Source organism: Lissotriton vulgaris, chromosome 2_1 (assembly GCF_964263255.1).
Source record: "Lissotriton vulgaris chromosome 2_1, aLisVul1.2, whole genome shotgun sequence".
NCBI classification, from domain to species: Eukaryota; Metazoa; Chordata; class Amphibia; order Caudata; family Salamandridae; genus Lissotriton; species Lissotriton vulgaris.
The window spans coordinates 263859875-263875525 of record NC_141687.1 but is presented as its reverse complement, the minus strand read 5'-3'; positions in this window follow the sequence as shown (position 1 = coordinate 263875525).

The following is a 15651-nucleotide window of genomic DNA, read 5'->3' as shown; positions in this document are numbered from 1 at the left end:
CTTTCCCTTCCTAATAGCGACCCCTCAAGCCATTTAAGAATGTTTTGCGACCGCAATTGCAGTCACATAACACTCGCAGTTTATCACCCTCTTCAAGAGGGTGGTAAAGCACTCGCAAAAGGGAAGGGGTCCCTTCCCCTTTGCAAATGCAGGGGGAAATATTTTTTAGGGGCAGGCCACTACCTGCAGTTAAAAAAATGAAACAAAAACGTTTCATTTTTTTATTTTAAATGCATCCCATTTTTCTTTAAAAAAGCGGGCTGCATTTGAAAAAAAACCTGCTTAATTTAAAATCTGTCCCAGACCTGGAGGTCTGCTGAGCCCAGCAGGCCACCATCCCTGGGTGGGGCAGCCATTCTTAAAGGGGTCACAAATTGCGAGTGCCTCATTAATATACATGAGGTATGCAATTTGCAACCCCATTGGGAATCGCAAACAGTGTCTCAGACACTGTTGTACATAGGAAATTGCGACTCGCAATTTGGCCAAATTGCGAGTTGCAATTTCCAATGGTCGTACATCTGGCCCCTAAACCCTAAAAACATGGCGGTGTATTTTTGACAGGTGACACGATTATCACATCCAATTCGTCCTGTCTAGTCTATCTGGGAAATCAGTGACCTGCTTTGAGAGTGCCCAAGGTCTCTGATTTATGTGGAGCTAATAATGAAGGACGCTAATGTTATGGTGTTTAGAAAAGTAAAAAGAAATACTTGTAAAGTACATCAGAAACAAATTGTTGCGTGTCCTCCTATTCTTTATTTAGGCATTTCTTCTAAAGCTTCGAAAACGTATCTTAGATAAAAGGCCCAGACAGCACCCACTTGGCTGAATGGGAACTAAGTTGACTAAAATCTTTCTATTTATTCAAAGAAAACAGATATAAAGAAATTTGGTCATATTTCTCTCTATTTTTGACCAACTTAATTTTCTTGGTAATAACCCTCACCGAAACTCAGTTATCACTTGACAATTATGATAATTTAAATGCTATGGTACTACATTAGCATAGCTATTAAGGCCCCTCTTTCATATCGTCCAGGAGTGCATAGGTAGAGACAAGCATTATGTCTTATTTGCGTATTGGATGTGTCTGATTACTAGAAAATTAGGATTTGGAAACGCATGTGAAATGCACACAATGATGACCCCCAAACTGGGCAATACATGTTTGTGATTGGTTAAACTCTTTGAGCAATATCTTTAAACACAATCTAAACCTTTGAATTTGGAGACACATTTAGTAGAACCAAGTGAGAAATGTAGTGACCGTAGACCAGACAATTGGTTTGATCTACCTTTAGAATTTCTAGAACTAATTTTACGCTCTCTTGCTCCAAATGTTATGTTCACAGATACTTGGTGGGTTGCAACACGATGGTTTATTGAGGAAAACAGTGCTTTATTTACATGACTGGACTTGCCTGTTGTGCAATCAGGAAAAGCACCGGGAGGCTGGAGCAAATAAAGGCCGTTTTCCACCCTTAGCGGCTGGTTTTGGCCTACAGGAATGGTGGTGTGAAATATGTGCTCCAGTATCAGCTTTTAATCAGCCGCAGCTCGTCCATATGGGCAAATGGGCCAGGCCATGTGTAATAAATGGGGTTCTTCAGTTGCCAGCTTGTTACCCTGTCCAAGCAGAGACCCTTCTTCCTAGTCAGGATAAGGGGGATAAACTTCTAAAATAACCACTGCTCGCCCGCTTGGTAACTTGGCACAAGCAGTCAGGCGTAGCTCAGAGGCAGTTGTGAAGCATTTGCACATAATTAACAGTAATACAGTGAAAACACTACAAAAGGACACCACAACAGTTTTAGAGAAATTACCAATATTTTATCTCTGCAAACAAAACCAAAAATGATGAAAATTCACTATACAATTCTCAGAAATATCAACAATCGAAAATAGGCTTAAAAAACAGTTCCTTGAAGTTCATTGCTCTGTCTGGGGCTATTACGGCATCGTGAACAACAAATCCATAGTATTCTCGCTGACCGCGGTGTAGCAAGCCGCCTACGGTGTTGAGAAGACCCGCAAAAAAGTACCTTTTAGAAATGCAGGGTGTCGGCAACCTCTTGTTGAGCTCCGAAGAGCCGGCGCCTGCAAGCGTTAGTTCCGGAGGTCAGTGCAGGTGTCATCAGGCCCTTGAAGTCATACGCATTGCAGATAGAACTCCTCGTGGTTGAAATCGGGAGCGCTGGCATTGGCAGGCGCTGGGATGCCGTGTGTAGTGCAGTGGTGCAGCGTGCTTTGCCCTCAGGTCGCAGTGCAGGCAGCGGCTCGGTGACAGTCGTCCAGCTGCGCCAGTGAGACCAGGACTGCGGTGCGAGGTGATGCGGTGCTCGATGCGATTCTAGCAGCTCACGGTACAAGCAGCGTCGTCGTTGTTGCAAGAGCGCTGTGGTCGGCTGATGAACCATAGTCAATGGCATTGGTAGGGCAAGGCTGAAGTGGGCGATGAGGGCGATGCGTCGTGTAACTTACGAGCGGTGCCCTTGAACTGCGGGGCTAGCAGCGGCTTCCATGTCAGCGTGGAGCATCGTCGTGGTGGATACCAGGGCAGCGGTGTCAAGCAGGGCGGTGCCCACAGGTCAAGGTGCAAGCAGCAACTCGCTGGTGGCATCGGACGGCGTCTTCGGTGAGACCCGGGTTGCGGTGCGAAGTGCGGCAGTGCACTATGCGTTGCTTTCAGGACACGGAACCTGTAGCGGTATCGGTGATGGTGTCTTGTTGTTTTTTCCTCTGTTGCAGCACAACTACACAGTTCCCAGTGCTGGCAGCAGATGAACTTGAAGTCTTTGCTGTTCCTGAGACTTCTTGAACAAGGGGCAAGCCCTACCTCAAGCCCTTGGAGAAACTCAAACAAAGAAGTTGCAGAAAGTTCGGTCCAGTCCTTTCTCTGCCTAAGACATAAGCAGCCACTGAAGGCCAACACAGCAAAGTGGTAGTTTCTCCTCGCAGCTTCTCCAGCTCTTCTACTTGGCAAGTTTCTTAGTCCAAAAGAGTTCTAAAGATCTAGGCCCCAATATTTATACCACATTGCCCATTGACTTCTTGTGGCAGAGAGTCTCTGTGCTTAGTCCACACCATCTGTCCTCTCTGGTCCAGCTTATTTGCCTTTTCAGGTGCAAGGAAATATCCTTCCACTACTCTCAATGCTGCCCAGGTCTATTCTGCCAATCGCTGACTCATCCAGAAAACGTAGGTGAAAGTGGCGGTCTACAGGGAATACACATCCCCAAGCCCTGTCACTTCAAAGCCAGTCAATCCCCAACCCAGCAGAGCCACACAGGATGGTTAAGCAAGAAAATGCCTACTTTCAAAAAGTGGCATTTTCTTTCTTTTTTTTTTTTTTAAAACCTTTATTTAACATTTGCAATCAAATACAAACACAGGCCTACAACCCCCCAGGGCTGGCCGCTAAGCATTTCAGTACGTTATTAAAATCCAACTTCAGACCCAGCCTCCCTGGGGAGCATAGGAACTCCATCCACAAAGCACGTCGGTTGCAAAGCAGTTCGATTCGGAAACAGGATAAGAGGTTTTCATTTTACATATAATAAATTGAAAGGATCAGGTGTCGTACAGTGTCTCGGATCACAAATGGGGTCGAGCAAAAGAACAACGTGTCCAAAATAAGTTCGTTATCATGTAGGTCAGGGGCGTTAAGACATACGACATCAGATTAAGTAGCACATTATTATTCGCCTACGCCATCATTATTGTCCGCCCCACAGCACCAAAACCTCAGAAAAGTCAAGGTACAGATGTAGAAACAAGGATGTAAGGAAAGCCGAACCCACTACACTAACCCGGAAAAGAAAAAGGAAAGAGAAGGCGAGGAAGGAGAAGAAAGAAAAGAGGCCATAGAACAAAAATAAAAAATGAAACACCCACCCCCACACCTCCCCACCCTGCACCCCTGCTGATGACTACGGCCACCCCCCTCGCAGCGTGCCTGTCGCCCAGTAACCAGAACCCGAAATATAGTAAAAAGGGAAAGAAAGGAAAAGGCAAAGATTCCCACACAATGAGGGAAATCGGAGGAGGGCATAGTTCTACGGGCTCCCGGTCTCCTTCCCCCGTCGTAGCCAGCCCCGCCCGGACTCCGTTAGGTCAATAAAAACAATCCCGTTAACCATAGTGCCACAATGAGAGACTCGGAGAAAAATCTCAACCCTGGCCCTGTCGATCAAATGCACTGAAGTCATCAATTAAGGAAAGCACTTCCCACAAAGTACTGCCAAAGTCTACCGAACAGGAGTACACAGATGAGAAAAGAACGTCTGCTCCCGATGTAGATGGCTGGTACCAATGTTGACCCTCCCTGCCTCCGAAGCCACACTTTACCCCATCCACCATCTTGAAAGACCGGCAGGGGAGGGGAGTCGACACGGTCCGAAACAACAAAGGATAGAAAGTAGAAGGTTCCAAAATGGGGATGACATGTAAATGTTCCGGGGGATACACAATCGGGGGTTCCAACGGTTCAGTGGGGTGACCAGGCACAGTACAGTCAGGTGGAGCCACTGCAATAGGGGCAAACACTGCTTCCAGCGCCGGGTCAAAATACACCTCCGAGACATCCATTGAAAAGCGGTCTGGCTGCCGGGTCTCGGGCGTTGAGTTAGGATCCGGTCTCATGCCTGGGAGTCCATCCGTCGCAGACAACAAACTGCATGTCTGGACTTCAATAGTTCCCCTAAGTGCCTCGAGTGCCTCCAGCACCGTACGCAGTGACGGACCATTTCGAGCCTGTTCCGCTAGACTCGCTCCGTCCTCCAGCATGGTGGATCCCACGGAGAGGCGCCTTCTCCGGGGCAAAATTAGGCGGAACAGGAGTAAGCCAGGAGGGACTGACGGTTAGCGAGCAGTAGTACGCAGAGAGGCACCGACCCGGGGGAACGGTGATGTGAATACCGGACCCCCGGTCAGGGGCCCCCGCGACACAGCACCGTGCGTCACTCGTCACCTCACCTTCAGTAGGGCACCAGGCAGCTGATGGTAACAAAACAAGCAAAAAAGTCCGAGTGTTCCAAACACCGGACCCAACCACCTTCAGCAGTCCGTTGTTATTCAACTCAGACCCGGCAGAGCCAGCACTCGAGACCCCGGCTTCTTTGCTGGGTTAGGCCTCAATGCGACCATCGACGTAGCTCCGCTCCACAACGGCGGAGAAACTCCGGGATTGCACCACTGGAGTGCGGGTCGGATCACACACACAGATCCGGTGCAGGTAATCAGGATAAGCAACAGGATGATAGAGCAAAGGACGGAGGTCAGCGGAGCCGGGAGACTATGCGGCCATCTTGGTTGGTGTCGTAGCTCCTCCCCCCCCCCCCAAAAAGTGGCATTTTCAAACACCTAATTTAAAAAACATCTTTACTAAAAAAGATGTGTTATTAATTTCTGAGTTCAGAGAGCCCACACTTCATTTCTCTGTCTTGTCCCAATGGGAAGTTATGTTTGTAATATGTTTGGAAAATGAAATGCACTGCATTTCACTACCAGGACATGTCACACACACCAGTGCATGTCCTAACTTTCACATACAGTGCACCCTGCCAATGGGTGTACCATGGGCCTACCTAAGGGGTGCATTACATGTCCATATGACAGTCACAACTGCGCGCAGACACTGCAGTGGCAGGTCTGTGATCCCTTTTGAATGGCTGCTTTTGTGGGTGGCACAACTAGTGCTGCAGACCCACTAGCAAAGCTGGATGCCAGTACTGTGCAAACTGATTACCAAGTTTAAGAAAAATTGAGGTTATTTATCATACTCATAAGACTAGACCATCGAATATAGTTGACTTTTTCAATACAATTTAGTAGTCGATTAGTCTATGTGTTGAAAATAAACACAATAAGCACGGTCAAAACATCAGCAAAGTTGATCAGAATAATATGACAGGGTCACAAAAGTAAATAACATTTTTCACGTATTTAACTAGGTTATCTGCCGACAAAAATCAATTCTGTGCAGGTCCCTTATTTAATTACTCAATTCCCTTTAGTCACGGCCTCCTTTCTTTTCTTTCACTTGTGGTTGTCTACCGTCAATACATGTTCACCAATGTGTGTTTAAAATTGTGATTTGTCCTGTTGTCTAACAGTTTGCACCACGTAGCCCTCTTTGTCTTTGAAATTCTTTAGGGAGCGCAAAAAATTCTCCCCTCCCATTCCCCTTGAATGTCAATTACATAAGTTTTGTATATTCTAAAAATTCTATCGAGTATTTCATTGTGTATACGTTTAAATTCACAAATTCATATGTTGAAAGAAAACAAAAAATAAAAGATTTATTCAAAGAAACGGTTGACTGAAAAATTGGTCTTTGGAATTGAGTGAACTCTACCTCAATTTTTCTTAAACTTGGTAATCAGTTTGCACAGTACTGGCATCCAGCTTTGTTAACTCTTATCTTGGCGCAGCCTTACTGTGCTCTTGCCAAAACCCTTGTTGTTTCCTAGCAGACCCACTAGCAGCATTTGATTTTGAGGTCCTGGGCACACAGTGCACTATTCTAGAGATTTAGTAGTAAATCAAATGAGACAAACATGGAAACACCGATCCATAAACACAATTTACCTGTGAACATATGCACTTTAGCAGTGAATAGCAGAGGTAAAGTGCCCAGAGTTCTAAAACCAACAAAAACAGGGTCTAGAACAGGAGGCCAAAAAGCAAAATTTCTGGGGGTAAACCTGCTATAAAAAGGCAAAGATTTCACCATGTCAACTTTTTCCAGAGAGGAAGTGTGTCTGTCAGGCTGAGCAAAGGTCACTTCTTGTTCAGGTCAGTCAGCCAGGACCTAGATATGCGCTAAATGTGCTGGCTCCAGAATGCCTGAGCTGAAATTTGCCAGGCTGATGATTTCACACACCTGTGGACATGGCCTCCTCAACCTGGCATAATTGCCTTGAGGCCTTCCCCCACATGACAAGTGAGAGCGTCTCTGATTGTCTCGGATAGGGAGATGCAGTTTTAAGCCCTGAAGTACCCAGGGCTGATTGTCAATCAGTGATAGCTCGTCACAGAGTGAGGTGGGGTCAGGAACTCCCACTGAACCCATCCCACTCTTTGATGAGTGTGGGACTGCTGCCTTCCCACATTGGTTGCCCTAAGGTCAGCCAATGAGGGAAGGCAGCAGTCCCAACCATCCTGGGACCTCGGAAGCTTTTGTCTCCCAAAGCTGCAGGACCGGTAATTTTCCTGTTTTGAAAGTTTGGTGTGTGTTAATGTTATTGTTAGGTGGTGTTTTATATAGCGCTGGGCTACTCCGAGGAGTGTCCCGGCAGTTTTATGAACTGTGTGCATGCATGTATATATATAAATGTATGGATTTGTTATTAATGGGTGTGTGTGTGTGTGTGTGCACGTTTGTGAATGAATGGCTGTGAGTGAGCGTATATGTGTGTGAGTGTGGCCCGCCCATTACCAGCCGTCTCCGCTTTTAATAGCTGCTCATTTGATTTTTTTTTAGAGCTGTTTTTAGTACCCATGCACACGTCTGCCCATGCACGCTACTGACCGCTATCTTGGTGGCCATGCGCATTAACAGAGTGACAGTAGGAGAAATGACACAAGAGGGAACAGAAAAGAGCATGCCAGATGAAATAGGTCAAGTCCTGCAGCATGACTTTAGGTCATCAGACGACCTGCACCTCGCCCTCAAGCTGCCTTTAGTGCCAGCATCCGTGGCTCTTTGAATGGGGCCCTCAATATGTATGGGTACTTTACTTTTGGTATTTGCAAGGAACATTTATAAGCTCCCAGCTGAGATATATATATTTGTGGGAGGTCGCCAGTAGGTAATTATAGGAAGGACCTAGTTTCCATAGGAAAAGCGTTTTTTAACTTGCCTGAGTGATGAGTGATGTCACTGACCATGTCATGAGTGATGTAATATGTGACGTCATCAGCAGTGCATTGCACGCGCAAGTTATAGTGAGTCCAACTAACTATAACGTGGGAATTTCAATGGTTTTATGCGAGTAAAATTTCCACCTAACTATAACTGGTGTGAAACCTATGGTTTTTTCAGTGAATTTAATAGGTTTTTTAAATGCTAATTCCTAACTATACCTGGTGTGAAACCTATGTTTTTTTCAGTGAAAAAAAAAAAAAATATATATATATATATATATATATATATAAATATATATATATATATATATATATATATATATATATATATATATATAAAAATTTCTATGGCAAAATGAAACCCCTCATTTTGTTCTTTTTCAAATTAAATGTATTAAGTGTTACCACTTTATTCCAATCAACCAATCAAGATGACTTCAGGTGTGCCATACTTTTGTCATAAGTAAAACTGTTAGCGTTCTAGTTGTTATTTAGAACACTCTGGGACAATCTGTCATTGGGCTATAGTTGGGCTACATCTGGCTGATATTTGGGCTACATTTGGTTTTTCTTGTCTCTAGTGGCCATCTTTGGGCTACATTGGGCTACATTGGGCTACATTTGGGCTCTAACATATATATATATAGCCCAATGTAGCCCAATATATATTTTTTCAAAGTTAATTTTCGTTTAAACCACTGGAGCATATATCTTGAGACATAGCAAAGGCACATCGGGGTACCAGTCCCTACAATTTTGCCAAGTTTGGTGGAAATCCATTCAGCCGTTCGGGCTAAAAGTGAGGTCGACCGCCCTTTTATCTCGGCCCCCGCTTGACGAATCACCCCCAAACTTTTAAGGAAGGACCGGAGCTCCGCGAGGCAAATTTGAGGAAATTTTCAGGCAGATTCGTAAACCGGCGCCAAAGTTATTCACAATAGAATTTTGAGATTTTGCATTGGAAAAAATCCTAACTATAACTACCTTCTGGCGACCGCCAGTAGGTAATATATATATATATATATTCACTGAAAAAACCATAGGTTTCACACCAGTTATAGTTAGCTGGAAATTTTACTGACATAAAACCATTGAAATTCCTACGTTATAGTTAGTTTGACTCACTATAACTTGCGCGCCTGCAATGCACTGCTGATGACGTCATATATTACATCACTCATGACATGGTCAGTGACATCACTCATGACATCACTGATGACACCATCCAGTGAATAAGTGTCTTTCTGAAAAATAAATATGTTTTATATATGTATTTGTAAAGGTCGATGGAAGAATAAATGTTTAAATAAGTGTGTAAATGGATGTTTTTTTAATAAAATATTGATTGGTTAACTGGCTTATAAAGTGTATCTTAGTGAATACATATATTAGCAAGTAATTTTTAAATATTTAAATATATGTATCAGTGTTTCACTTTGTGTATAAGTGGCTGCATGGGTTGGTGACTGACTCACTGTTTGTATGTGTTTTGAAGACAGCATATGTGCAGGACTGTATGGGTGGATGACTATGTATATGTGTGTGTCACTCGTGTCTTTATGAGTAACTACATATGTTTTAATCTAGTATATGTGAGTATTGATGTATATAAGTGAGTATATGTGAGAGTGAGAGATTGAAAGAGTTCCTGCTTAAATTAGTATGTGTTTCTATAAGTGATTGTTTAAGAGAGTGTGTGTAAGTTTCCTTAGAAGTAATGTGCTAGTGTGTGTATAGTTGTATATGCAAATAAATGGATGTTCAATAGTTAATTTGCATGTGTGAGTATGTGTGTGAGTAACTTTTGGATGACTGTCAGTGTGTAACAGGATGTATATGGGTATCACTGCATATGATGAGTGAGTATGTGTATGAGTGACTATATAGAACTTTTGCTGAATGAGAGGATGTGTATATAGATGGTGGGATTACTGAATTGGTTGTTGTAACTGGTATGGGTATCTCAATTTTTTTGAAAATGTTAGTTTCTATTTTTGAATATGTGTTTCAAGGGTTACATTACACTGAAAGGAGGTCTGTCAGTCTGTCACAAGGATGGTGTCATCAGTGATGTCATGAGTGATGTCACTGACCATGTCATGAGTAATGTAATATGTGACGTCATCAGCAGTGCATTGCAGGCGCGCAAGTTATAACGTGGGAATTTCAATGGTTTTATGTCAGTAAAATTTCCAGCTAACTATAACTGGTGTGAAACCTATGTTTTTTTCAGTGAATTTAATAGTTTTTTAAAATGCTAATTCCTAACTATAACTGGTGTGAAACCTATGGTTTTTTCAGTGAATTTCATAGGTTTTTTAAATGCTAATTCCTAAATATAACTGGTGTAAAACCTATGGTTTTTTCAGTGAATTTCAAAGGTTTTTTAATAGCAAATTTCTATAGCTATGAAATGTAATATTTTTTATAATAAATCCTATATTGTATATTTATGTAATACTATTTTTTTATGTATATTGTTCATGGTTTCTTTTTTTTTGCCCTGGAGCGCTCCCGGTGCGCATCCCGGTGAGCGCACTGGTAAGCGCAGTCTTGCAGCACGCCCCGGGGCGCGTACCAGTGAGCGTCCCGTTAGCGATATTGCCGCGAATGAAAACATCATCGTGACATATCGCATAGCCGCATATGCGTGATACGCACGGCATAAGCGCACCCCGAAGCACTCGAGCGCATACGATCATGCTATGTAACCATCTGACACGCTTACGTAACGTGCCCCTGGGTGCGCCCCGGGGCACGCCCCGGGGCGCGTAGCGTAAGCGCATCGGGTCATGTGACCTAAAAATAACACTTTTTATTGGTTTAGGACAGTTTTGGTTTCCAAATGATGAAAGCCCTGGTCATGTGACCTGAAAATAACACTTTTCATTGGTTCGGGACAGTTTTTTTTCCTAATGATGAAAGCCCCCACCTTTTTTCCTCATTCTCACTTTGTACTTTGAGAGAGGAAGACCTGTTTCCAGAGCTATTACTAATTTGTACTCAGAAATGGCTTCAGTAGCAGCAGCAGCAGGAGCATCTCAGCCACCACCACCACCACCACCACCAAGAAGACCGCCACAAAACCACAGTGGTGGAGATGAAGAAGAGGAGGAGGAGGTGGAGGAGGAGGAGGAGGAGGAGGAGAGGAGGAGGTTCCTGTCAGAAGATAATACCCCATATAGGCCCAAGCAGTACATAATCTAGGAGTTTTTTCAATCCCAAAGGACCAAAAAAAAGTAAATGCGCCAAGGGTTACTTGCCTAATCTGTGGCACTGAACTTTCAAGGGGGAACCCTAACAAAAAATACTCTTTTGGCAATAACACCATGATTCGCCACATGCAACGCCGGCACCCTAACAACTATGCTGCGGCAGAGGTCAGAGAACTGGCCAGAAACCCTCCCCAATCTTCACCCTGCACCTCCAAAAGTAAGCAACCCACTCCATCGGGTCCAGAGACAAGGGAGATGGTCCCAAACATACAACCCCAGTTTGGGCAATACAAAATCAGTTGTATATTTTGTGGTAAAACAATTACCTATGGTGAGCAAAGCATAAAACTCATCAACCGTGCTGGTGACAACCACAATTGCCCCAAAAAACCTTAATTTTTTCCTGATTTTTTTGCTCCAGTTGAGCCGTTTACAATTCCCTGTTTTTTGTTTCTCCCCATAAAAATAACAAAACAATATAAAATTGTTCATAAAAGCCAAAAAAAGTACAAAGTGTTAAAAAAACAATAAAAAGAATATAAAACAACAAAAAGAAGAAAAAAACCAGTTCTTTTTAGAACTACCTCCAATTTATAAAATAAGCTACATTTTTTAAAAACTCTGTCATTCTTTTTTCCCTATGGTACGCTCCCCGGTGCGCGTACCGGGCGCTCCCCCGGCGCAAATCGAAAAAAAAAAATGTTTTGCCCCGCGGGGCCCTTTTATTGCCCCCACATCAAACCTAGGGGGTCAGGGGGGGTCTACTCTGCCCCCTTTTGGCCACCTCTTGTGTCTCGATACTACCGAGACACAAGATGGCGGCCGCTCTGGACTGTTTGGAATGTTGACAGACACCCGAGAGCCAATCAACTTTCCACGCGCGAACTCGCGTAGCGCGCTGGTACGCGCCCCGGTGCGCGTACTGGGGCGCGGTTATAGATATATAAATTTTTTTGAACCTAAATTACTCAAAATCCACTGGAGCACATATCTTGAGACATAGCAAAGGCACACCGGGCTACCAATCCCTACAATTTTGCCAAGTTTGGTGGAAATCCATTCAGCCGTTCGGGCTAAAAGTGAGTTCAACCGCCTTATGGAAATTAACATGGGGAAAACACGTTTTGGGACCACCCTTTTATCTCGGCCCCCGCTTGACGATTCCCCCCCAAAGGAGCGGAGCGCCGCGAGGCAAATTTGAGGACATTTTCAGGCAGATTCCTCAACCGGCGCCAAAGTTATTCCCAATAGAATGTTGCGAATTCCCTATACAAAATAATCCTAACTATAACTACATATATATATAAAATTAATCAGTCTGCATAAAGGATAATTCCTGAATCCGACTCGGTCTCGGGCTGATTGTTTCTAACATTAGTGTGTGTGTATATATATATATATATATATATATATATATATATATATATATATTCACTGAAAAAACCATAGGTTATAGACCATATATAGTTTGGAATTAGCATTTACAAAACCTTGAAAATTCACTGAAAAAAACATGGGTTATAGACCATATATAGTTTGGAATTAGCATTTACAAAACCTTATTTTACTCACACAAAACCATTGAAATTCCATATATAGTTAGTTGCCCTAACTATATATCGCGCACCCGCAATCCACTGCTGATGATGTCACATATTACATCATTCATGACATGGTCAGTGACATCACTGATGACATCACTGATGACATCATCCAGTGACTGTGTGTTTCTGTAAAGTTTAAATATGTTTTACATACTGAAGAATGAGTGGATGTAGAAGTGTCTGGACGAAGGATTTAGTAGGTGCGTGACTGACTGTATGAGTGAGTGATTAAATGTGTCTCACTGAGTGCATGGGTTAGTGACTAAACTGTCTTAATTTGTGCATCATTATGTCTGTTGTTCTGTAAACTGCTGCATGTGTTGATCAGTAGCTATATGAGTAACTATATGGGTTATTCATTGATTGTCCAAGTATTTGTATGGGAGACTGAGTGTGTGTGTGGCTGGCTGGGAGATATGTGACTCTGTGCAGATCAATGTGTTTTTGTATCAATGATTGTATAAGAGAGTAAGTATGTGTTAGTATATGTTTGAAAATGTAAGGTACTCTATGTTTAACTGTATTGATTAGAAAATGGAAGTGTGATTGATTCTTTACAGGACTGACTAGATGTGTGAGTAACTCCATGGATGAGTGGCAGAGTGTGAGTGTCTGTATAGGTGTATGAGTGCATATGATAGTGTTGTAAAGATGAGTGAATGTATGTATGAATGATTGTATGGGTGAATGAGTGAATGTGTGTGTATTTATTTATTTATTTATTTTATAGCTCTTATAAGGCGCGCAGCTACCCACAAAGGGTTTCCCGGCGCCAAGATAACAGAGCCCAAAACACAACAGGAGAGGAGACAGTCAGCAGCCAACTATTTGTCAAACAGCCAAGTTTTAACACTTTTTCTAAATCTCAGATGATTTTCTTCTTTGCGTATGTGGGGGGGGAGTGTGTTCCAGAGGGTGGGCCCTAGGTAGGAAAAGGATCTCCCACCCTCTCTGGCCAGTTTGTACCTGGGAACAGCAAAATTTGCTGCTGTACAAGAGCGAAGGTTGCGGTTGGGGAAATAGGGCTTGGCAAGATCTTGTAAGTACCTGGGGGCAGACCCAGCTTTGATTTTAAACAGATAGTTCAGGGCTTTGAATCGAATCCGATTTTCCACCCTTAGCCAGTGCAGATCCCTAAGATGTTTTGTGATCCTAGCAGATCTAGGGATTCTGCATAGCAGTCTAGCAACAGAGTTTTGCACAAGCTGCAGGCGTCTTATCACTGCTTTGTTGGAGCCCAGGTAGAGGATGTTCCCGTAGTCAAGCCGAGATGTAACTAAGGCATTGACTACGGTCTTCTGGGTAATAGGCGGTAACATCCAGACAATTTTGCGTAGCACATGCCTGCCACTTTGCTGGCTTGCTGCGTCATAGATAGTCCATCATCTATGATAACCCCAAGGTTTCTAACCTGGGTGGCTGGTGGGGGGAGCCTACCCAACGACGTCGGCCAATGGGGATCACTCCAGAGATCCTTGCTTTTCCCTAAGAGGAGGATCTCCATTTTCCCCCCATTAAGTTTTAATTGGTTATCCGACATCCAGTTAAAAACTTCGTGAAGGCCTGTTTTGAGTGCAGATGGGGCAGACGGATCAGATTTGATAAGTGAGAAAAGGATTTGCGAGTCGTCTGCATAGGTCATTAAAGCAAGACCATAACTCTCTGCAAGGTCAGCAAGTGGACGGAGGTACAAGTTGAAAAATAGAGGACTCAAGATTGAGCCCTGTGGCACACCGTGGGGGGAGTAGAGCACATCAGAACATGCCAAGGAAGAGGAGATCTGAAAGGTACGAAGGGATAGGTAAGACCTGATCCAATTCAGTTCCATGCCACGGAGACCATTCTCTTCCAGCCTGACAAGCAGTCTGGAGTGAGAAATGGTGTCAAACGCCGCACTAAGGTCCAGCAGAACCAATGCGGCCGTTTGGCCGTCATCCATTAGCTCCCTGATCTTTTCTGTGACCCCAAGAAGGGCAGTTTCTGTGGAATATCCAGTCCTAAAACCGGACTGGGAAGAATGAAGCAGATCATTATTTTCCACGTAGATTGAGAGGGCATTATGGATGTGCTTCTCCAAAATCTTAGAGAAAGCAGGAAGTAACGATATTGGCCAGTATCGTGGGGTCGGCCGCCGGCTTTTTAAGCAGTGGACTAACCATAGCGTGTTTCCATAGCGCTGGAACTGTGGCCTGTTCTATGGAGGAGTTAAGTGTCTCAGCTATGATGGTCAAAGCAGAGTCCTCCAACTGGCAGATGATGCTAATAGGATTAGGGTCTCGTGGGGAACCCGACTTAATGGATTTTGACAATTCCTTCAGTTTATCCAGAGTAATGGGAGGCCAAGTTTCAAGGCGGTAATCTCCTCTGGGGTCTTGGGGGGTGTCGTCCTGCTTGTATGTATCGGTACAATTTTGGTTGATGTTAGAGATGATAGTCTCAATCTTTCCAACGAAAAAAGACGCCAGATCCTGGCACTGCTGAGTGTTAAGAGGGTTCACCTCAGCTCTCGATTTCTCCCCAGCCAGATCTTTTACGGTATTAAAAAGAGTCTGGGATTTATTTACAGCCGTGTTGATGGAGGTTGTAACATAACACGCTTTGGCTTTCATGCAGGCCGAGTGGTAAATGTTTCAGGCCCTGCGATAAACCTCTTTTTGGTTCAACTCATGTTTCTTGCGCCACTGCCTCTCCAGAGCCTTGCATGTGGATTTTTCCTTCCTGAGGGCCTCAGTATACCAGGGGGCAGGGGGGCGGTGCACTTTCCCTTTACAACGAGAAAGAGGCAAGCAGGCATCAACTGCGTTTTTAAGCCATTTATGTGTAGCGTCCGCTATACTTTCCATATCCCCAACTAAGCATGGGGGATCGTTCCTCAGTACGTTATGTAGCTCCTCCCTGTTAAGGGTTTTCCAGTTCCTCCTGAAAGTTTCAGAGGGAGTCACGGAAGGCAGTGTAGAATGTTT